Source organism: Phaethon aethereus (assembly GCF_964289735.1).
Source record: "Phaethon aethereus genome assembly, chromosome: Z".
Taxonomy (NCBI): domain Eukaryota; kingdom Metazoa; phylum Chordata; class Aves; order Phaethontiformes; family Phaethontidae; genus Phaethon; species Phaethon aethereus.
The window spans coordinates 82,745,268-82,769,392 of NC_138577.1; positions in this window are offsets into that span (position 1 = coordinate 82,745,268).

Sequence of the window (24,125 nt, forward strand, 5' to 3'; positions counted from 1 at the left end):
CTGAGTCTGAGCTGTAGAGGCAAAAGGCTTGCCTGATGCTCTTTAAGTCATGTAGTAGTCTTGATTCCTTCTCTCATTTAGCAGCATGTGTATAATTTAAAGTCTGCCTTAGGTGATGTGACAACTACTTTCCAGTAGTGAACCCCATTTACCCTTTGTTAATTACCCCATCATTTACTGCCCAGTAACTACTACACCTGGAAGACAGGGTAACCATACACTATTTCTGTCTCCTGTTACTTCTCAGTGACTCTAGACTTTCTGATAAAAGGTTTCCACTTGTTCAGATTTCATTAGAGCCTTTGCCCAGAAGTCACGAGATGCCTCTTTGAAGATCCTGAATCACAGTTCAAAAAGTCAGTCTTGGCCAAGACATTTTCCTGGCTGACTTTTATGTTGCTAATAATTCACTCCTTTAACCAAGATGGTGCTCTCTCTCAGGTTTATTTCTTGAACAATTCTGAATAATTTTTCTTCTTTTTCTTTTCCCTTGCTGTCCTCAGCAGGGTATATTGTCTTTGTTCACTCAGTGTGTTTTAATGAGGAATCCTGCTCAGTTAGGCTTTGACTTTACAGGTTCTTGTGTATTTCCCCATAGACCTCTTCTGTGTTTTACTGGACACTTGGAATCTCTGGTAAATGTGATGTCATTTGCCTCTTATAAATCTAATTGGTGATGACTGTATCTGGTAGTGACTTGCTGTAATGCATTGTCAGATGGCATTTAAGTGTCTGCTCTGTGGGAAATTCTAAAAAAAGCAAAAAATCTCTATGTTGGAGCAAACCCTTAAGATGTCTCATGAATGGAACACTTCCTTTCGAATGTTTGCAAAACAGAATTAATGCTGGATCTCCAGTCTGCGCAAAGATCATAGAATGATAGAATGATAGAATGGTAGATTCATAGAATCATATAATGGTTTGGGTTTGAAGGGACCTTAAATCTAGTTCCAACCCCCCTGCCATGGGCAGGGACACCTTCCACTAGACCAGGTTGCTCAAAGCCCCATCCGACCTGGCCTTGAACACTGCCAGGGATGGGGCATCCACAACTTTTCTAGGTAACATCTTCCAGTGTGTCACCACCTTCATAGTGAAGAATTTCTTCCTTATATCTAATCTAAATTTAACCTCTTTCAATTTAAAGCCATTACTCATTGCCCTGTCACTACAGGCCCTTGTAAAGAGTCCCTCTCCAGCTTTCTTGTAGGCCCCCTTCAGGTACTGGAAGGCTGCTATAAAGTCTCCCCAGAGCCTTCTCTTCTCTAGGCTGAACAACCCCAACTCTCTCAGCCTTTCTTCACAGGAGAGGTATTCCGGCTCTCTGGTCATCTTCATGGCCATTCTCTGGACCCAGCTCCATGTCCTTCTTATGCTGAGGACGCCAGAACTGGACACAACACTGCAGGTGGGTTCTCATGAGAGTGGAGCAGAGGGGCAGAATCCCCTCCCTCCACCTGTTGGCCATGCTGCTTTCGGTGCAGCCCAGGAGGTGGTTGGCCTTCTGGGTTACAAGTGCACGTTGCTGGGTCATAGAATCATAGAATCATTAAGGTTGAAAAAGACCTTCAAGATCATCAAGTCCAACTTTCAACCCGACACCACCATTCCCACTAAACCATGTCCTGAAGTGACACATCATGTTCGGCCTGGGATCCTCAGCTCTTGCCCAAGGCATCTAGATGCTTTTTGTTGTGCAAACAGGAGATTAGGCTGCAAATCTCCCAGTTTCAGTGTCTTCGTGAGCAGAGTGGAGGAGTTCTGAATGCTGTGGCTTGTGCCTCTTCGGTCCTGGCTCTATGGCCACATGCAAGGTGGGCTGCTGGGCAAACAGGCAAACTAGCAGGGAATCAGGCAGCTGGTTTCCTTCTAAGTATTTGACAAAATCAAAATGTACTGTGGGAGCATGCTGATTTCATGGAATAAGCATTTTTCTAATGGAAAATATTCAGGTTGGAAAATTTCTGTCCGACTCTAATTACAATGTTTTTCTCCAGAGCACAGCTTTTGACTTTTCCTATGGGAAATTATGGAAGCTCCATAACTGACAATGAGGATATTATTAAAAGAAGAAGAAATTCTTTGCATATGTATTGTACACCACCTATCAACCCCTGTTCTTCTTAGAGTATGATGAATAATCCTTATCCATTTGAGTTGTTTGGAGTTTACTGAAATTAACACTTTATTGGAGTCTGTATTAGTGTAAAATAAATTCCTCTTTCTATTTAGACATTTTTCAACAGTCATGATAGCTATGTCTCATTCAGCATCCCTGCTCCAGAGAGGACAATACAAGAAAGGAACAAAGCGTCTTGTGGATCCGGCAGGCTATTTTGAGATTCGGGATGCATATGGTGCGAGTAAGGAGAGGGAAACACAAATTTTCTTGACAGCTGTGTTCACTTGTCCTGCTTCCTCTCCATACAGATGGTTCACAAATGCTGCAGCAGGATTAGGACGGGGTAGAGCCTGACCTGTTTGTGAGTCTGTGTTGACGAGTAGGGTGGAGTGTCGTCTACTCCTGCAATAAAGCAGTGGTAGATTTAGGAAACTTCATTGACATATGGAAACTGAGATTTTCTGTTGGGAGTAGTTCACCTTAGATGAATCCCATGGCATGAAACATTTTGAAGGAGAGAAAATTTAAAATTAATGAGACATTCTGTTTTGAGACTTAAGTGTGGCTTTTTAGGTCTGTTTTTGTTTAAAAATATAACATTGGGGGAAATATGGTTGGAGTTAAGAAAATGGTGAACAATACATATGTTTCTACTTACCTGGAAAATATAGTTTATTCACCTTTTTTGACTGAAATGTTACCTTTCCTTCCTGAATAAAGAAGATAAAAACATCCAAAATACTAATGTTACTAGATGAGACAAAGATTTTTTTCTGTGTCTGGTCAGCTATACATTATTATGTCTTCTTCTAATGAAGTGTATTAGGAAAGGATGTGTGATTTAGGATTATAGCTCCCTGATGAAACAGGTTTTGGAGTAGGGTAACTTTAGCATAAATCCTGAACAAGAAATGGTTGCTTAAAGATGCATTCCGGAGCAACTCCTTCTTCAAGCAGATGTACTTTTTGTGCATTTGCTAGTGAAATAAAAATGCAAAACATTATGATAAAATAAACAGAAATAATAAATAAGAATAAACAGCAGCGACTGACTTTTTTTTTTCACCTACTAGCGAGCAATAACCCTTCATTGGTTCATTGGTTTTGTCTGCTTTTGTTTAGAAGTCACATAGCCTATGTTTGAGAGAATGCAGGTGTGCTCCAGAGATCAAAAGGCACTCAAGTTTGAAGGGAAGGAGGGATTTCTTTTTCTTCTTGGCTGGCAGTCCTTCTCCTGGCTTGAAGGTAAGCCATGGATGCCTCTCCTCCTTGCACCTGCACCCCCAGCACGGCTGCTGGGAGGGCCAGAGTCTGGAGAGAGTGGTGAAGTGGGATCTCTTGTAGCTGATCTTCATCGTTTGAGGCTGTTATGTTGCAAAGACAGTGATTGATTCTCAGATGCTTGGGGAAGAAGATCGTTAGGGGGAAAGGAAAAAGCGACTTGCAAAACCACAATCCACAAAAGAATTCAGATGAGTTCTGTACAGTTCATGGGCTCAGAAGTTTAGCTAAATAATGTAAAAAAGTGACTTCTACTTGCTACAACCCTCCATTTGAATAGACTCATGGGCCATCTAGACCCACATTTTTTTAAAAAACAACACGTAACTAGAAAAATGCAGAATTCACACATGGATGATGCCAGAACATAACATTATATGGAATATACACAATGATTCAAAAAAGTCAAAGAAATTTAAACTCAAAACCATCAAAGTGTTATTAAGCAGACGTCTTTATTGCAGCGCCGGATGCCTGGGGGATATCTCCTCCTAACATGCGTGCACTGAAACAAAAGTTCATCCTTTATATACCTTAAAGACATGATAGACATGATTATTCACACATTTTCTGAGAAATCTCCGCCTCCTTGCTTATCTGCTACATTTACATAATGCTGGCGTTGCAAAACCACACTACACATGCGCGGGGGTCTCGGGTGGTCTCGGGTGGTCATTTGGGGAGGTAGCCCCCACTCCTTTTTCCCTTTTATGGTCATGAGTCTCCTGAGGATAATTTCTTCTCCTTGGATGTTTGCCCATTCTGTTGTCCAGCCAAGCAATTTCTTCCCATCATCCTTGTTAGAGCATTCCTGCCAGTCTGTCTCTATGCTCAAGGTTAAGATATCTTCTCTGTTCTCTTTAATCTCTCAGTCCTTGCTCTTAACTCTTCTTTGTTTTAATGTTCATGAGGCCTGCTTTCCTTGTGATGAACTGTTTACACATAGTCACAATGTTAGCATTGAGGCAAATACAGCCTAAGGACTATGAAAATAGGCTGTTAAACATAATCACACAGTTATTAGGCTAAAGAAATCTATATAATATATAAATATATATATTATAAATATATATATAAAAATCTATATAAAAATTAAACTAATCACCTAATCAATAACCTTCCAAAAAGTGTATATATATATTTAGAGAGAAATTGACCTTAATTGTTTTAGATCCTTGTTTCACTTCAGTAAGTTCAATCCTTGTTTTTCCTTAACTGTATCCCCTGTGTGATCACTCCTTGCATACAACAGGTACACATACCCGTGTGTGATCCTTGCTCCTTAGTTAGTACAAGAGTGCATTGATTAAGCCCAGGAATGTTGCTGGGCTCTGAGAATAAGTGCAATGGAAAGGTCCCTGAGCAAACTGCTCCTTGGGGCTCTGTGTGGGAATGGGCCCTGGGAGAAGCCATCTCATGAGCGCTGCCTCCTAGAGTGGTTTGTGAGTATCTTGTCTGGGACAGAGGCGTGCCAGGTACCCTGGGCTGATGGCTGGTCAGTGCTGCTGCTGAAGGTCCAGTGTCTGGGAATATTCCTGAGCACTGTTTTATTTACTAGTGTAGGTGCAGCTCTACAGAGTTTTCAGTCTCCCCATCCAAGTAGAGGAAGGATCATTGTAATGCTAGAGCTCTATCCTGCTGAACCTTTGCTTTACTTCAAATGTCCACCAGGAAATAGAGAAAATCTGATTCTTTTCCTCTTCCCGTTTGTCTGCTTTATATTTGAAGACTATTACCATATCTCCCACCAGTCTCCTTTAGACTGAACAACTTCAGTTTCTTTCATTCTTTCCTTTGCAGCTCATGTTTTCTAGACCTCTACTTATTTTCATTGCTTCCTGCTTTTTCTGAACAGACATATAACAAAAACGCATGTTCTGCCTGGGAGAGCTTAGCTAAGTGTTGAGGACAATATTGATAAAAATAGTTAATGTAACATATGATTATTTTTCCCTTTCCATGCAAGGAGTGAGTGGTAGAGCTGTTATTGGTAACATTATCTAAACCTTGACTTGACTAGACAGGATATGCTCCTGATATTTGATCTCTCTGCTCTTAATGCAGCTGCAGTAGGGATGCTTCTGAGCTCTGGAACTTGTACAGTTCACATTATAAATACAATGGGACTCAAGTTTTGAGACTTATTTTTATCCTAGTTTTAATGTTGATGGTATACAACGAATTAACTTTATACAGAAGTACTTGATGTACTTAATGTTTTTAATTATTTTAGGTAGAGTTTCAGGTTTCCTCTCAGTGGTGCAAGACGACTTGCACAGAGAATGCTCGTAAGTTTTGTATCAGCCAGGGTGCATCGAGCCCAGAGTCAATGGGGGAAATGGGCCCAGCCCCATGATTTGACGCATGTGAGGTAGACCTGAAGGGTTGTGGAAACAACACCTAGTTCAGTGACCTTCCTCAATTTTCTCATTCTGCATGCTAGGTGAGAAAAACAAGTACTATACTAAGTTCCCAGTGCAAGGGCAGGAACCATGAGCTAAGGTGGAGACAAGCTCCCTGGGTCCTTTTGGAAAACACCACAGCAGTAACAGGATTACGTTTTCTGTTTGTGCTTACTTAACCTCTTGTGTCCCTGCCTTCGCTGCATCTGAGCTTTTCCCCCCTGCCTACCTTCCTCTTGAGTCACTGCAGAAAAAGACATCTCAAATACTTCCATTCTTTCATGATGAAGAGCAGGAACACCCATAATATTCCCCCATCACTGTTCCTGGGAACACTCCAGTAATACTTACAGCCTAGAGGACTAAAATATTTTTCACAGAAGCCAGTCTACTACTTGAAATATTTTTCTAGTGGTTTTGAGCTACTTAGCAACATCCAGAGCATCTAAACAATTTCTATTTTGCACAGGGAGGTGTTTGCACAGGACAAGTTGTTAAAAGCAAGCATTTTCCAAAGCAGTAATATAACTTCAGTACAGTAAAAAATGTTCTCTTTGAGAACAATATCTTCAGTTTTTCTTTTGCTTTTTTTTTTTCTTTTCTTGGAGACAGCTAGATATAGAAAGAACAAATATTTTTCATGGGGTAACTCATGATTTTCAAAAGGGATAAAAATGAAATATCTTCTTGAAAAAACACCAGGTATGAAGACCATCTATAATAACATATAGAAGCTGATAGGTGTTCACACAGAACATTATTCCTGCTTTTATACATTCAAAGGAACAAATGCAGCCCTGTAATGTTGAATATCAGGTTACCTATTTAACACAAGTCCTATTTAAACCACTTACACTTGTCTTGTCATCTTTGTGTATTCTATATTCTTATTTCCTAAGCCCAGAGGGGCTTATTTCCTCTGACTGTCTTATCATTGAGAACAGTCTGCATCTATTGCCTTATGCATTTTAAGTTGCTTTGGTGATGGAGTCCATGTCTAGCAGCCAGATTCCCTGATTCCAAGTGCAGAAAATGTTATATGAGCCCAAAGGGTGGCTGTGGAGTTCCAACATGAGCTTAAGAAAACAAAACACTAAATCCTATTATTAGAAATTTCAGTCTTAGGAATCTGGGAAGATGAATCTGTTCTGTAACTGTTACATGTTCCAGGGACACAGGATAGCCATGAGTGGCTCTTGGAAGAGTGTTAAAAAAATAAATAAAATCCCACAGTGCCTTAGCAGCAGCTGAAACAGGGCAAAGCTGGAGGTGGGACACATTTCTGAAAGACCCTCTTTCTCCTAGTGGAACAATTCACATTTCAGATGGTCTGGGCTGGTGCTGCTGTGGGCTTCTGACATGACTTTTAAAGTTTAAAAGGCCACTTTTTTTCTTTCATATCTATTTCTAGAGGCTTTAGAAAGGCAAAAGGCTTCATTTCACCTATTACTTCTTATTAGGAAAATGTCTTTATAATACTTCAAGGAGTTGAATATGGATAACTACACCAGGTTGAAGACCAGCAACTCCAGCAATTTGCTAAAACTGAGGGATAGAGACAGCTTTCATCTCTGTCTATATAGGTCACTCTCTCCACAGCTGCAGATTTTCTCTTCAGCTGGTTATCAACAGCCCCTCGAACCTGTTTGGAGATTTGAATTCAAATTCTTGAACTTGACTGTGCAATCCCTCTTTTTTTAGCAAATATCACCCATTGCACCTGTACAGCACAATCCCTGCAGTTTCGGAGAACGAGCTGCAAAGCAGCCAACTGGTCCAGCATGCTTTATACTGCAATTCAGGAATGAAAACTGTTCAGAGTAGCCCTGAAGAAACTTTTTTGAGACAATGCAATGGTATTGTGTTGCTTAATGGAAGGGAAGTGCTTTAGCTATAGTGAGGTTTACTTTTTGCCAGAAAGAGTAGCGAGAGTTAAGAAAGTTATACAAAGGCCATGCCCTTTTGGACTGAATGTTTCTTAAAGGATGTTGTATGGGTCACAACTCTGTGTATGGTCTGTTGTGCAGTCAGTGCAAGCTCTGCTCATCCTTGCCTTACAGGGTAAGCTGCTGAGCCAGAGTACTGTAAAGTCTAAGTGTCTGTCGGGGGTATATTTCATAAAACACTACAGTGTATGCTTCTGGGACTTCAGATTTTGCTAGCGTGAAGTACCCAGCATTGGGGCTGAGTTTGGGTGATCTGTGACACGTGTTTGCTGCTGGCCACGGGAAAGGAGTGACGCAGGTGGAACGACCAGTCCACTGTCTCCATGGCATCCCACGACTCACCTGCTTCAGTCACGTCAGCTCTGCAGGCGATGCATCCAAGTCCTTTCATATAGCAACACCAGGGCAGTACGCTGTGATTTTTTTACTACTTACTAAATAACGAGGAATAAAATTTACTGTGTAAATGAATTAATCTAATTGATGTGTGGGGGTAACTGCCCAATTAAGCAGTTCACTAAAACAAATAAAGCTCAAGTGACTCAACTGTATGCAGAAGAAAATGCTTTAAACAGATTCCTGAGAAGTTATATTTGGGATTTGCCTATAGGACAAAAATATATTCAGTATTTGCCTATGGAGCACTTATGCAGTTGCCTTTACATCTGTGTGTAGAAAACGTGGAATTGTGATAATTGTTCACCTTCTTCCCAACAGTATGGGGCTTAATCTAAAAACAGAAGCATTCCTAAAAAGACAGTAATTAAAAAAAATATTTCTAGGACCATCTAAGCTTACTGCAAAAGACACATACAACCTTGGCCTCTAGTGTGGAATTGAGACCTTGAATATCAGTTCTTCTTTATACTTTGCTTTAGAGATATAAATCCACCATGACGTGAGTGCAAAAGTGATGCTCTACAAGTATTTTAAAGCTACTGTACATTGTAACAGTGGTTGTGATAGTCACATCAGAAGTGGCTATCTGGCACAACATCACGCCTTTTGTGGTTCCATTTACTTCTGAGTACAGGAGAGCTATTTCGCTGTTCAGGCAATGTAGGTGGAAATGGATGAGGTGCTGGAGTAGCTGAGCATGCAGCCTTCCGCTGGTCCCATGGACCTCTTGCTTTGATTGCTCTGGTGCCACTGACATCTGCTTGCCTTTTCCTGGAGATACAGAGAGACCAAAGCCAGTGTTAAACCACTATGAGCAGTTCAATCACAGGGGCATGGAGCTCGGTGCAAAACTTGTCTGAGAAAACGGCTGGGACTGGATGTGGGAGCCTTGGCACAGGCTCATTGCATCTTCCCAGTGGCAGCAGTTTCCTGCCTGCCATGCTCTTCATCTGTTGTACTTCATGATTTTGATACTGGACCTCAGCAGTGCTGCTCTGGTTGTGTTTTCCTGAGGCAGCTTGATTGCTGTAGTGAAGTATTGCTTAGAATTAACAACAAGCTGTCTAATCCTGACCAGAAAACTCCCTGTGCATGTGCAAAATAAAGTGAATACTTGTGCTGTTTTTACAAAACACACGTTTTTCTTTCTACTTCATTGCTTAATTCTTTGTTAATCTTTGTTTCAGTGTTCATAGATGAGAGGCAAACTGGATTGCTAGATTTGCTCAAAGCTGTCTTAAAAAAAAAAAAAAACTTTGAGTGAATGTGTCCCACAGGGTGTGATAAAATAAAATTCAGTACACTTTAGGCCAATATAAACTCTGCGAAATTGAAACCTTTTATATTGTTGGAATCATCACTGGAGAAGCTTTCCAAAAGTGCCAGGAAATAGTTTTATGTATGTCTGATTAACCCTGTCCAAGCAGCAAAAGCATTAGCAGCTGATTAGATAAAATGCTGGTCTACACTTGCAGCTTACCTTTTTTTTTAACCTGTTTTATGGCGGTACTACAACGCACTGAAGTTCATTCCTGTAAGCATCAGTCAGCATTTCTGACTGAATCACAGGACCCAAGCTTTTTTAGATCCAGCTTCTGTGTGAATAAGAACACCTCTTGCTGTGTTTGCCATTACCCCGCACTTGCAGCTGCGGCTGTTGTTTGCCTCCGGAGTATCCCTGTGCCTGAGCTCGGGCGAGGGGTGTGCAGCAACGGGACATCGGCTTCTCCCGCGGAAGTGAGCCGCCGGAAAGTTTCAGTCTGGGTCCAGATCAGTGCTTTTCCAATACACGGTGTGACAATTTGGGGATACTCACTTAGGGTCGCATTCCGGTTCCTGTGCTGATTGCTAAATATATCATATATCTAGATATATACGTATATATAAGTATGTATATATACATATAACATAAAAAACAGTTGCATTCATCTTTAGTGAAAGTGATGTGTATTATCATGAAATCAAGAGTGCTGGCCGTCCTCCGCACAATATCTCAAGTGCTGTGGAATCAATTGCAATTCAGAGAAACGAGAACACATTTTACTCATTGTATTTAAAATAATGATTCATATTCTTTCCTGTGGTTATGTTAGTGAAGTAGACTGTTGTTACACCAAAGATGAATTTGGCCTATTCTTCACATACCTGCCAAAATTTTCATTTATTTGGCCTCTCCTTTTATCAGAGGAGTTGGATTTTTTCTTTTTTGAAGTTAGTCTTCTGGCTTGCATTCCAGCTCCTTATAGCCAGTCGTTGTTACAGCTTAAATTACTCAGGAGAATAAAATGAAATAGAAATGACATAAAGTGGGATCCTAATGCAACATTATTGATGATTTCTCCCCCAAAAGGACAGCTTCTATCATCTCTTGCCTGGGAGTTCTCATGTTTTAGGAACAGCATTGCCTCTCCTGTATTAATTTTAACATTTTATACTTTTTCTTTTTTTCTGCGGTTCAGTAATCTCAGCTTATTTCTTGCTGGACAAGCTGTAATTTTAGACGGGTTGTGTTTTTTTTTAAGTGCTAGAAAAATGTTATTCTGTTGTGGTTAAAGGACAGACTAATTAAAATTATTGTTCCAAATCCTTCATAGGAAATAAGATCATAAGTGCCTTCTTTGAGTGGAGATGGGAATAGATATCAGAAGATAATGTTACTGTATTTGATTTTTCTTTTTGAGTACTTCTCATTTGGAAGCATTTTGACTAGTGTGCTGAAGCATCCTGCTTTCTTTGTGGCTGAGGGAGCAGGAATGGACGTTTTAATCTGGCAATTATATCCTTTTCCTAAGGGCCTCTTGCTGAGTTTTGAAGTTTTCTCTCACTTGGTAATTTAGTGACTGTGCTGACATCACTGTTGGTTTATAAGCCTAAAGCACAAGACATCAATGAGAAGAATGAGCCATTTTAGTTTTAAAACTGCAATTTTTCTCTCCTCCCATGCAATTGGTGTTGCAGTATTTGGTTCTGATTAAAATGTGGCCTGAGGTTTGATATCGACATGTAGCAATACTCTGTATCTGGCATACTATATAACCTACTGAGCATACAGGCTGATAGGTTTAGTATAGCAGGCTTTGAAAACAATTTCATTTTTTTTTTAAATAAGTAAATTCTTCACCACGAGGGAGTAGCAACAAAATGTTGTAGCAGTTGCTGCCTGAAAGAACTACACACTTACTATCAGATTGTTGGTATGTGAATGTCTATAATGACAACATGTAAAAGTGAGATCCAAGGGAAAAAAGCAATGAAATTTAGAGGCTCTATAGCAAAGCTTTAGCCACATCCTTCTTGTCCTGTAAATAGCAATCAAACTGTTATTCTCCAGGACATTACAATTGTAACTGCACTTTTATCCTTCTTTTTGGCTTGGCAATGTATGAATATATTGAAAATGTTTACTGAAAAGCTCCCTTCTGTTGCTGGCAGTTTGTTGCCAACTCTTGTTTTTACTCATCTTGCCAAATGGTCCCTCTGCTTTGCAGAACATCACCTGGGTTTCTCTGAGCTAAAGGGAAAGAAAATACTAGGAAATTTGGAAAAAGACTTTTTGAGCTTGTTGTCAAGGGTAACAAAACATTGACTAGGACTACTGCAAACAAATTGTTTGTAAAATTTACAAGGAAAAAGTATGAAATTTCAACAAAATTATGAACTAGCATTATTGAAGAATGGTGTTAAGATTGTATTTGCTGCGAAAACAGTGTGAGATGAGACACAATTGAACCAACCATAGCATGTTCCTAACTATGACGAAAAAGAAGACGGATGTGCCTTTACTGGTAAATAATGTTGGCCAGGGCCTGTTGTCTGGCACTGAGGACAAGTTGCATAGTTCGATGTGTGTCCATGTGGGGGACATCTGTGCTGCAGGAGTAGCCACAGGCTAGTTTGCCAAGGAAGAGGTAAATTTTGCCACTGTTGCTGCTATTTCTATCAAATCTTGGGATTCTGTGTTCTAGTATGATACTGCTGGGACTTCATCATCCTCAGCTCAAGAAGGATGCATCTGCATCCTCAAAAACAGGTTGGTAGTGACCATATAGTCCTGACAGTGTGGTTTTGTTTGTTGTCTTTCTTCCAAGCTCATACTTACCTTTTTTCCTTTCCCTGCTTTTGCCTTCTGTTGGAAAGAGTCTTCCTTAATGAGCACAGATTTGTACCATTGCTGAGACTTCCTGAGCAGAAAAGTCTAAGGGTGGCAGTTTGAGGAGAACAAGAGCCATATATTTTTGCCAGCTCTTGAAATGGCTGGTGGATGAGTTATGCCTGTTGTTTTCAATAATTGTGCTTGAAAAAAAGACAACACTAGCATCAGATACTTCTTTTTACTGCTCTTTCCCAACAAGAACAGCACTGAAGAAGCCTTTAGCCTTCAGCTGCAAAAAACCTTTTCACTCTTCCCCAGAGTGAGTAATTAATAAAAAGACATTGAAAATACTCCTTTATCTCCATGATGAAAAGGAGCAAGAACTGCGTGACTCATTAAGATGAAAGCCATAAAAGTGCTTTGTGTCTCACCTGCTATAGCTGACTTGTTTCATTTGAGTAAGATACTAAAGACTTTCTCTTTAAAGGCGATTACTGCAAAGGCAGGGAATCTAAGTCTCTGCACTTCACATCCTGAATGACATTTAATGTACAAAGCCAAAGGTTTATTTGACCTTTCTGGGGACATTAATTTCCATCAGATTTCACACCCAAGCTCCCAGGATGAAGAGGGAGTACTATCTCTGCGTGTGGTACTAAGTACACAGTGAAACATTGAGGTAGGAAAGCTTTTATGAGGAAGCTTAGCTCCACTACTAGAAGCAGCCTTGCTGTGGTGGTGTAGACCTCAGTACAACACACATTTTGCAAAATATTTTTATTAAAGTCCATTAGTCTAGCTTCCCCCACCTCCGCAGATAACTCTCTCTCATCTTTTCATTTTGTAGTGATTCCTGTTTGCAGTTCTAACACATACCCAGTCCAAGCTGTTGCATGCTATAATCTGCTAAATTTTCTGGCAAAGCTGGGCACTGTTCTGACTTTTTTTTTTCCTCTTGCATTGACAACATCAATGCAGTCTCCAAAACCTAGAAAGAAATAACAAAAACTGCGAGGGTCGAATTTTGCTTTGGATGTGAACACACTGTTCCTGTTGAAATCTATTGAAGTCAAGGTAAAAGTCTGATGACAGAATTTCCTTTCTAAGCAGAAAGAGGTCATGTAGCAAACACACTTGATATGACCCTGTGGAAGAAATTTGATGTGATATAGACCATAGCTGGAGGGCACAAAAACTTTGTCTATTGTACAAAGTACTACAACATTTTCTTGGGTTTCCATTGGTAAGTCCCTGATATTGAAAGCAGCTAACACACAAACCCCTAAACTGATAGATGTTATATATAGAGCTCCACATTTCTCTCAGCACAGCTAGAAGTCCTAAAGTTAGCATAACTTACTTAAATGGTGACAATTTTTTGATTTTTCAGCATTTATGTGTTACTGGGTTTACTAGACCAACTGTACCTCTCAAAGTGTTGTAAATCTGTAGTAATTGCACTGAGTTTGGAAGACCGCCAGAGGCATTTACAAGTCAAATAGAGGACTTGGTCCCAATTAACTGTTCACTGCTGTGTAATCTTCATTATGCACAAGACACTGAAAGCAATGTCTTGTCAGTTTTGAAGCAGGTTGAAAATAGGGATAATTTTCCTGGAGACAAAAGACACAGCCCAGGCCATAATATCAGTTTTATTAAGTCTGCTGCTGAAAATTTAGGCAGACCATGCTGGGGTAACTGTAAACAGAGCTGGGCATCTGGGCAGCTGTGTCAATGCCTTTAGTGAAGGCATGGAAACTTCTGACAACATCCTGGAAATGAGAAAAAGTAAATTTATAGGTGTAGATGAGGTGGGAAAAACTAGAAGAACACCCAGGAACAAAGATGAGTGAAAATTTCTTGATCTGGCTTCAATTTTCATCATCGTGGGAAGCATAGTGATCTACTAAAAAAGCAAAGGGTGAAAAGAGATACTAACAAAGCCAAATATTTATTCTTAAAATCCTGCAATTTAAAAGTTGAGGAATGATCAGGAGCTGGACAGGATCTGGAGCACTGGGTCAGCATGGAGGTTAAGGGGAAACGAAGAGAAAAGAAAATATGTTTAGGCTGCTAGTCTGTGTGCTGAGTTGTAGAAGGTTGTAAGCTACTGAGATAACACCACTTCATTGTAGGAATAAAGAACCTTTAAAAATTATTTTAAATTCTTAATTATGTTTTCTGTATATTGCTAAGTTGAGGTTATTTGGTTTTGGTGGTGCTAATCAGTATTTTTATTCTGTATAGAAAATGAATTGTGGAGAGATCATTCTTAATAAATCCCTTCATCTGTAGGAGTACTTAAAATCAAATAACATTACTAAAGCTACTTGAGATAGACCTGTGTATTTAAAAGCAAGTTGGGTTTACCTGCATTACTCTGACACATACGGTTACAGGCATTCCACCTGAGTGTCTTTCTTCAGTAATACTGAGAAGAGTCCATGAATTTGATAGAATACGATCAATACCTCACAAGCCTCATTTTCTCTAAAAGTTTCAGACTGAATTGTTCACAAGTTTTCCTCCTCTTCTACTTCTATCCACAACATCTGGTTTGTAATAAGCTAGTGCCCCAGACAGCTGCTGACTGAGAACAGTCTCTTCCTTCCCTGACAGCATTGTACAAGCCTTTGCACGTTACTTGCACTTTATTTTTTCCTTGTGCTATAATGTAGGTTTAGGTGATTTCAATAGTGTAATTGTATATATTTTTATAGTTAGTCTTTACCCTTTGCAATCCCTCTATTAATGAACAACTAGAATGCAAAAATATCTTTATAAAATACATGGAGCACAAGACAAAAATGTATTCACTATTTGTTGAAGAACAACCTTTCTTTTCCATTATCACCATGAGCTTTCTGCCCTTGCACTGTCATGTCTAATAGCTCTTTTTATAGGGCCTCCATCACCTGGTAACCCAAACCATTCACAACACTGTGCATTTGCTACGTCTGCATTGCATGTATGGTCCACTTTGTAGTGTGTCAGATGGTGTTCCACTGTATGAAAGTTAAAGCTTTCTCATTTTTCTGTTGTTGCTTCTTTCTTCTTTGCTAGGAAGTGTGTTTACTTAAGACTAAATTATTGCATTTGGAAATGGAGGTTAGTGAAGAGCACCGGATTTGCTATCTAAGCTTATGTTCAAAGGGTCTTGTGACTCAGTTTCTTGTCTCTGGCCCCAGTTTAGATAAGCAATTCTACTACCCTGAAACTCCTGCCCTTAAAGTCACAGGTGAAGTTGAGCATATGTTATGTAAAGTACTTTCTTAAAAAGGGAGCTTAGAAAATGATGGATAGCATATGCTTCAAAGGAAGGTTAACAGCTCCCTACCCTACAAAAATGTTAAAGCCCCCCCTGCACCTCTAAGAAACTGGCAAGTAAATTTGTAATAACTTCTACAGAAGAAAAATTCCCTCTTCACTGCAAACAGTAAATGGGCAGTTTATGCCTAGTGCCGGAGGCTTTCTATCACTTTATTATTAAACAGAAAATATCCTGTCTTAGGTAAGTGAGGATGATTTTTATTGCCCAACCCTTTTTCATATTTTTAATTGCAGAGATATCTTGTATTGAAGAATTTCACAGTACACTGTTTAAATGTATTTCTTATGATGATTCTGAAACCATTTTTTTTTTTACTACACTTGGTAATGCCTTGCTATGTTCTTTATTGTAAGTTTTACATAGGTTGTTACTGTTCAGATGCCCAAAACTTGCTGGCTGTTTGGAATAGGATGTGCAGTGTCCAAAATACAAAGCTGTATTTGTCACCTTCATTTCAGAACATAAATTCTTTCACTTCTCAGAACGTTTTGGCACCTTGCAGTCCAAAATCAACAGACTACTTGGCCCTTCAAGGCATAATTTGAAAGCCAGTGCTGTAGGTTTGTTAAAATCTAGGGAGCTGCAGTGAGTCACAAGAATAAGTAGTACTTGGAATTTGTTAAATACTCATTAAAAGTTAATTGATATGAACATTAATATTTTCTTCGAGTTATTCAATATGAGACTTGAATTCATGACAATATCAACCGAGAAGCAAATGCAACACTGAATGCTATTTATTCTCCCAGTAATGGAAATATCTTCTGGTAAGGTATGTGTAGGGACCAGAGGCTTTGACTTGAGATTAGTAAAAAAGAAAAATTAAATTATTTACTTTCTTTGGGTTTACCCCAAGCCATCCCATATGTCTGTTGCGTACAATGACAGTAGGATCATGTGCATTCTCTTTTAAGCTAACCTTCAACATTGCTGAAGAGCCCAGTGGGCAATGCTTTTTCTCCTCTAATGAAACGAAAGAAAAGGTAGAGTTTGCTGTGGAAGCAAAATGGTAAACAACTTTGAAAAGAAAGTGGGAAAACCTTTGAAACTCTTCAAGAACTTAGTATGACATTTTCAAATTAGTTTTCACCATTTTCAGAGGTGCCAAGAGGCTTTCTTCTGCCTTTTTTTTGAAAGAAAATCTCTTATTGTTTGCTTTTGGAATGGGCATCTTTATCACCCAGTGTTAAAAGCAGAAGTAAAGAGAACGTAGAAATGGTTGAACATCCTGGAAAATAAAACACTTCATATCTAGTCAAGTTAAAATTATCAAGTTGACATTAACATGAAATTTTGCTCTTCCACATAAAAAAATCCCACAATGATTTGTCCACCTCTACATGTAAGTTGAGGCTTTTAGTTGCTTGCACTTTTATTTCTTTTGAAGAGAGCTTGATGATGACAAAGCTCAATGGACTCAGGAAGTCACAACTGGGCTTTTAGGCTATGTGATTGATTTAAACCACCACAATAATGGTTAGTGATGAAAACTTTTACACAGCAAATAACACATCTTGCCAGATTATGAATAAAAGTGACTGTGGTAGGTAACCACAGAGTAATTCCATCCTAATGGAGTAAATGGATTCAGGAATGAAAGAAAAGACAATGAAAAAAACCTGATTACAAGACAACTTATATTTTCATTTGGTTTCATTTTAGTGAGACCAATTTACTTCTAATATGACCTTTTCGGTGATGAATGCCACTTCCTACACTTTCCTTTCCATGTCACAATGTCCATCTGCATTGTGTTAGGAAGAACACCATATAGTTTTGGCAGTGTGCTTAGAAAAAATTTCAACTAAAAGTGGAGAATTCAACAACACTTCATAAACAAAGATAATCCTTTTCCCTGAACATGTTCTCTCTCCAGTATAAAAGTGACATTTTTCTTTACCTTTGTTTTTATGGATGGGAAAAGATTTTGCATTACAATGGGATGTGCTACTTTAATAAAACTATCCTTATCTTCAGAAACACAGTATTTCTGTTTCAGACAGGTTTGTGAAGATTAATTCATTCATGTCTGCACAGCACTGTAAGATTCTTGCGAAAGGGAATGATAGAAATACAGAAAAAAACAAAGAATATATGTTTTTTATGCCAAGGTGAAAAAGATCTGCGGAGGTGACTTTAAAAAAAGAGCCTTTTTGTTTAATAGAGTGGTATTTACTGACATTGAATCAATTATTCTAATTACTTTGCAAGTCAGCCTCTGGAATAGGATGGTGGGATAAGATATTCCAAGGTTCAGTTTTCACTATCAAAGCGTATATCAAAGTATAAATCACAATTTAAGAAACTGCTTGGGCTGAGATATTTATGTCTGAAGTAGATAATCTTGGCCAGGATACTTTAAAGTTTTTACTGGCCTTGCAATGTGGGAAAAAGAAATGGAGACTAAAATGAAAAAAGACAGACCTTATGGAAGTGGGGAGTGCAGGATCTGACCGGCTGTCAGTGTGTCACAGGCCAAAAAATATGACAACTGAAACTCCTTCCTTGAAATGTGAGGATTGCGAAAGTCTGGATGATTTTCATTTTCATATCCTCCTATCTTGTCCCAAAACTATCAGTTTTATGAATGAAATACTGCACCGTTTCTGGAAAAACTGAGGAAATTATCTGAGGATAAACCTGACCCGACTGAGCACCATGGAGGTTGGTCCTCTGGGACAGAGCAATGTTCATGGAAGGTCACCTGCTCTGTTGAGAGGTGATCAGAGATCACCTCACAGAGATCCAGGCGAGTTGTGTCATATGTCCAGTTTCATCATTGAAAGGTTTTTAGGCTCATTCAAAAAGTCAAGGCCAGGCTGGTGGGTTTCTGGACCTCACTCATATCTGGAGGCAGGTTCTGGTGAAGGGTCTCAGCATCACCTGACCCTGCATACTCTCCTCTGGGTTTGAACCTGACAGTACCAGTAGTTTTCCCTTCATGACTGTGTGTGAGACCTAATGCATTTTTGAGTGCCATATTCTGGAATGAGTTCAGGAAAACATGAACTGAACAGGACTCATTCTGCTTAGCTGAACAGGGTCTTTAAATAAGCTTCTCCTGGGACACAATGGCATCATTTTGGAAGAGGCATCTACAGTCAGTGACTATGCTATGTTCTCCATCCTTTCCCCTGAGCAGGCTGGACTCAATTCCTGATTATTAAGCATTATTAGGATTATTTTTTTATTATGTTGTTAGAGACTGGCAAATACTTTTTGCTTTTTTTGTGTTTGAAAAGCCACTGTACATGACAGCATGAAGGACAACATGAAAGATTGCTATGTGACAGTGCAAGTGGGTGATAGTTTAAGGCTCAGAAAACCTGCAGAATATCCCATTATACTACAAATTCCAGAAAAGAATTTTGTTTTCTGTTTTGAGAAACATACATTGCCTGAGGCTAGAAAAAAATATGGTATTAGAAATGGTGTACTACAGTAATCGTTCTGCAAATGTACTCTAAAAAAAAAAAGAAACTGGTAATATTTTGAGTGTAGCAAAACAAGTTATATGAATTCAAAACTAATGCTGGTTAAGACTTCTTTCCTCCTGCCTGCATTTAGAACAGTCTTAAGAAAACCTAAGAACATCTATTTATTATTTAATAAACTTCCTTGCTTCTTTTCTACTGATTTAGTACTATTACATAATTACATTCCAGGACCTTTACTCCTGATTTATACAGGGCTAAGCAAGAAATAATGAAGTCAAGATCTTGGTGGAAGATATGAAATGTAAATTGCTGCCAGTTTTCTGCTGAGATAAGCCTGAGAGGTCTGAAGGTTATCAAAGAAATGGCTTAACCGCGTAGAAGACAAGGTTGGACAAGTCAGGCTTGACCCAGACCTTAGCTGGAACTTGCTGACCTGACAGACCCACTGGCAATGGTTTGGGAAAGGTTTGGGGGAAGGCAGACAGGGCAGAGGCAACGGCTTCTGAACTGCTGCCTCTCAAGATGCGCTCCATCTCCTAGTACTTGTGCAACAATTTTTTCCTCCTCCTGCTGATATCCCGGTAGTCCAGAGGAAGGCTCATTGCCTTGGTTGCTTGCATACAGCTGTGTCCTGTTGGGGATAAACATAAAATAATATAAACCTTTAGAAGTTAGGAGTAACATGGGTTTGCCCTACTTCCAACCAGTGTCATCTTTAAAATTAAGTCTTTTAATTTCATACCCTTTTTGGGGATGGACAAGACTGCTGTTGACTCTCACTCTCTCAACTGTGAGAAGGTGCTTTCTGCAGATTGGCAGGTTTTATAGAATTAGCACATGCAACATAACGTGTAAAATCAAGGACTCTTTCTGCCACATGCCCACAGCCTTGTCAGCTCTGCAATTACCTGAAAATGCTTTTCACTATGTACATTGTTCCAGGTGATAATTTAAAGAAAATCTGACTACAATCTACTACCCTAATTTTGTACCGAGACTACATTAAAATGGCTTTGTTCATTGAAAAGTTATCTCTTGATCATAATTATCTAATTGATGCTGATTGCGAAAGTGAGCAAAAATGATAACATCTTAAAATGCATAAAGCATCTGATAAAAGTTTTGCCATCAGAGTATTCATGTGCAGCTTGCATTTTTATGTCTTTCTGAAGGTCCAGAAGTATTTTATTCTCCTCGGGCAGACTTACCTGTTTTAAAATTCAAAATGAATACATTTGTATAGTTTGTGCATCAGTAACAGGAATGAAATGTCTGTGCTTTGCAGTGCAACCCCTTTGACATCTAGCAATCCCAATTCTGTAGTGATCTATCTGTTATGAGGATGAAAAGCAGAAGTGTGCTACAGGGAGTGAGAAAGATCTGCTGACCTGGAACCATTCAAAACTGTAGAGGCATTTAGACAGAACTTCATAAGCCAGGAGCACTACTTAACAAAGCATAAATTAAAACTTGGGAGAGATCAATTTATTAAACGTGTAAAGCATCTGTGGTTCCTACTTTACAAAGCACTTTAACACTCATAAAAATGAGGCATGTCTCAAAGCAAGATCTAATGGCTTTTGAAGTTTCATAAATTTCAGTAACAATGCATCTTTGAGCTCCCAATGAACTTAAGCTGTAGAAGTATAGTATAAGGAATTCCATTAAAAATTCAGTGCCTACATAGGTGGCAAAAGAGAACTAATTTCTTTCAGGTCCTAATTTGAATGGCTGAATTGCAATTTCCTTGATTATGATTGCAGTTCATTTTTACTAACAATTTGCAATTTATGGGAAGACAAACTGACATTTATCATGATCTGGAGGGCAGAGTTTGAACCTGTGATGCTTCATGAGTTATAGTGCAAAGATTTTATTCTGTGCTGCATCATCCTGGGACCATAACCTTGGGTCTAGCAGAGAGGTAAAACACTGATTCACTATTAGCAATGGTATTGTTTTAATTGACTGTCATCTAAGTTCTTAGGTAGAAAGACATTTCCTATCTAGTAACATGTTAAGTGTGGCAAAAATTTTCAAAGACTGCTATATCACTCTAATAAGTGCTTCTGGCAGGTTTTACCGTCATGTTAGCTTCCAGGTTAACCTCATATAATAATTCTAAAAGTAGTTGGGACACCCATTTGGGCTGTACTTTGCTTCGCAGTCCCATGAAATTGGCATGATCTGTTTTCTTCTCATTAGTTTTGGTGATGTGAAACAGTCCTACTGGTGCTATTTGAATTAAAATGGTGTAAAATTGGCTACATAAGAAAATAATTAGGATTTGCATATTATCAGTACCATTTAACACTCTTTGCTGCAAGTAAGTATGGTTTGAAAGGGCAGGGTATGGTCTATTATCTACACCTGAGATATTTGAGTTGTTGGCCCTGCAGCAATACCTTTGGACAGCTTTCTTTACAGGAGGATAACTGTAAAAATTCCTGTTATAGTTGGGGGGAAATGACTTTTCCATTCTTTTTATGTAGTTACGTAAGTATATATAGTTACGTAAGTATATATTACATGTGTGTAAATACATGTACAAAACACACACACACACTTTATCTACAGATGGACAAGATGTCAATTACTTTTTTTGAGCAAAGCCAGCAGTAGCCTATCTTTTCTATAAGGATGTTCCTTTATGTACCTGAAGGAGACAGATAACAGGCATGTCTTCTTTTGATTTACTAGGAGGGGATTATTCCTGATAGAACTAGAAGAGTGGGACAATAAATATTTTTCTTCTGACAGCCGTTCCCATCACTCTGCTTACTTTGTTTACAACACAGCCACTGAAATAATAATGAGCGCACCTAGACTGAAAAATTAACAGATTTAAACCAAAACATAATCCATTCTTTATTAACTGATACACAGTTTTCTTTGTTCAGTGTGTTAAGATTTATATCTCAGCAGTGCAAACAAAAGAGTGTGGGTATGAATTTCCTTTCTCCTGCAGTCATTGGGCTCACCTTTACTAACTTGCGTAGTATTTTGGAAGGGAAAACGGTTTTACTGCATTGCTCCTGCTTTGTTCAAGATTTCCCCCTACGATGTGCAAAGTCCTGCAAAAATTCCGAGTGGTAATCCAGCTGCACTCTGTGGATTGTGGTGCCTCACAGCACCGTTGTCTCCAAACATTTAAGTGGTACCTAAACTGGGCGCCTCTCCTTCCACCTCAGCCTTGCTCTGGTGCTCATCCAGAAATAAAAGCATGTGTGACAAGCCCAGATCTTCCAGCACCGGAGGATGAGTTTTCACTGAGCAGGGGGATGCTGATTGTCTCTAATTTTGGGAGTTGCCCAGTTCTTGCAGAAGGGAGAGGAAGCAGCTTGAGGGACAAAGCTGCTGCTGGCTGAGGGACTGCAGGAGGAAAAGACCAGTAAAAGAAGAACAGAGGAAGAGTTTGGAAAAAAACATTCTTGTCTGCATTTATAACCCAATAACAGTTGGTAATGCTGTTTGCTGGTTATTGCTGGGGATTCCTCTGGATGTTAGAAGTAAACCCTCGCTAGACTTTATCATCTCTCTAAGATAAATTAGACTGTGACATAGTTCGCAGTTGCAATGTATGTATAAATGCTGTTTGTGTGCAGGCGATTGCTTCAGAAGGAACATGTCGAGTATGCCAAAATCAGTCCAACTGCAGTGACCCAGCCCAGCTGGGGGTCACATTTTCTGGCTGCATGAGCCCATTAAAACTGGAACGCCTTGGAAGGGAGGAAGGTGAGCCTTCCCTCTGCCCAGCTGCGCAAGGGATAACGACTTCACAGGGATGTGGCAAGAGTTAAATTATTATGTTTCCAAAATGTTTCAAAATTTTTGGATGAGAGTTGCCGTAGGAGTGAAAAAGAAGTCAGTGTCACGCTAACACTGTCCAAGTCCAACAGCTCAGAAAGAGCCGGAGATGAAAAGAGTCTTTGGAGTTGGTCATTGTTAAGTGTGCGCTGGACCAGGGAGATCCTGTTCCTGGTGTTTAACGTTAATGTGTTTACTTTATAGTAGTTTATATCTTGGGCACCGATGAAAAATTAGCAAAGAGGAAAAGCAATGTGCATGTACCTTCTCTAATACGTACACACATAATTAATCATTTTATGCAAACTGAGGAAATCGCACAGAGAAGGTGCTGTTACAGCAACAGGAAATGGGCCATTTTAAGAGGTCTTTGTTGTGCTTTTTCGGCGCGTGGGGGGTGACTTTAAATGGGGAAGGCTTATTATATTAATAACTCAGGAAACAGTAAATAAATAAAACGTGAGACAGTTAATCTAAATTTAAGTGCCAGGGCTTGGATCCAGCTTTGGAGGGTAACACAGGAAACTCCCAGACATGCAGTGCTCTTTACAGAGAAAGCTTATCTCGGCGCTGCCTCTGGCCGCCAAGGGTGGGGGGCCCAGGGCGAAGGGTTGTGCGGCCGCAGCGGCGCAGGCGCGGCCGGTTGGCAGCTGAGGTGGGTCTCTGCCGCTCCAGCCCCCAAAGCTCGTGGCAGGAGCCCTGCAAGCCGAGGAAGCGGCACGGAAGTTTTGTGAGAGTTTGTAAGCTGGTAGTCACTTAAGGTTTATTTCACTCTCCGTCAGGGGAAGGCCAAAGGGAAAAGAAATCTGCTTGAGTGATGTGGTATCTGCTTCTGGATGTGGCTTGGACCTTCCTCTGTCGCACGCTATGACAGAGGGGTTCACGCAATTAGTCGGTCATGACAATCGTCAGATATTTTAAGGTCTGGGGTAACAACGTGTACTGACAACTGCTCTTCTGCGCTTAGGACAAGAATGATCAATGTTTCACGTAGTAGCTCAGAAATACACATTTATCACACTTCATTTCCTACGAACACATTGCTTTTAATGAGGCATTTTGTTATGTATAACACAACAAAAGGTGAAACTTGCTATAAAAGACCCACCTGTAACATTCAACATGAATGAATGTTAGCTAGAGCTAGCTATTTCTGAAAGCTACTCGCAAGTGTAATTAAACTCTTTAAGGTAATGACTCCCAAAGGAATAAGCTCCTTTAAAGAGGAAAGTGATTTTACCCTGCCCCCGCCTATTTAAGAAGCCTCAGGCGTGTTTTATAACCCTTCCAGGCTGTTCTTCACCCAA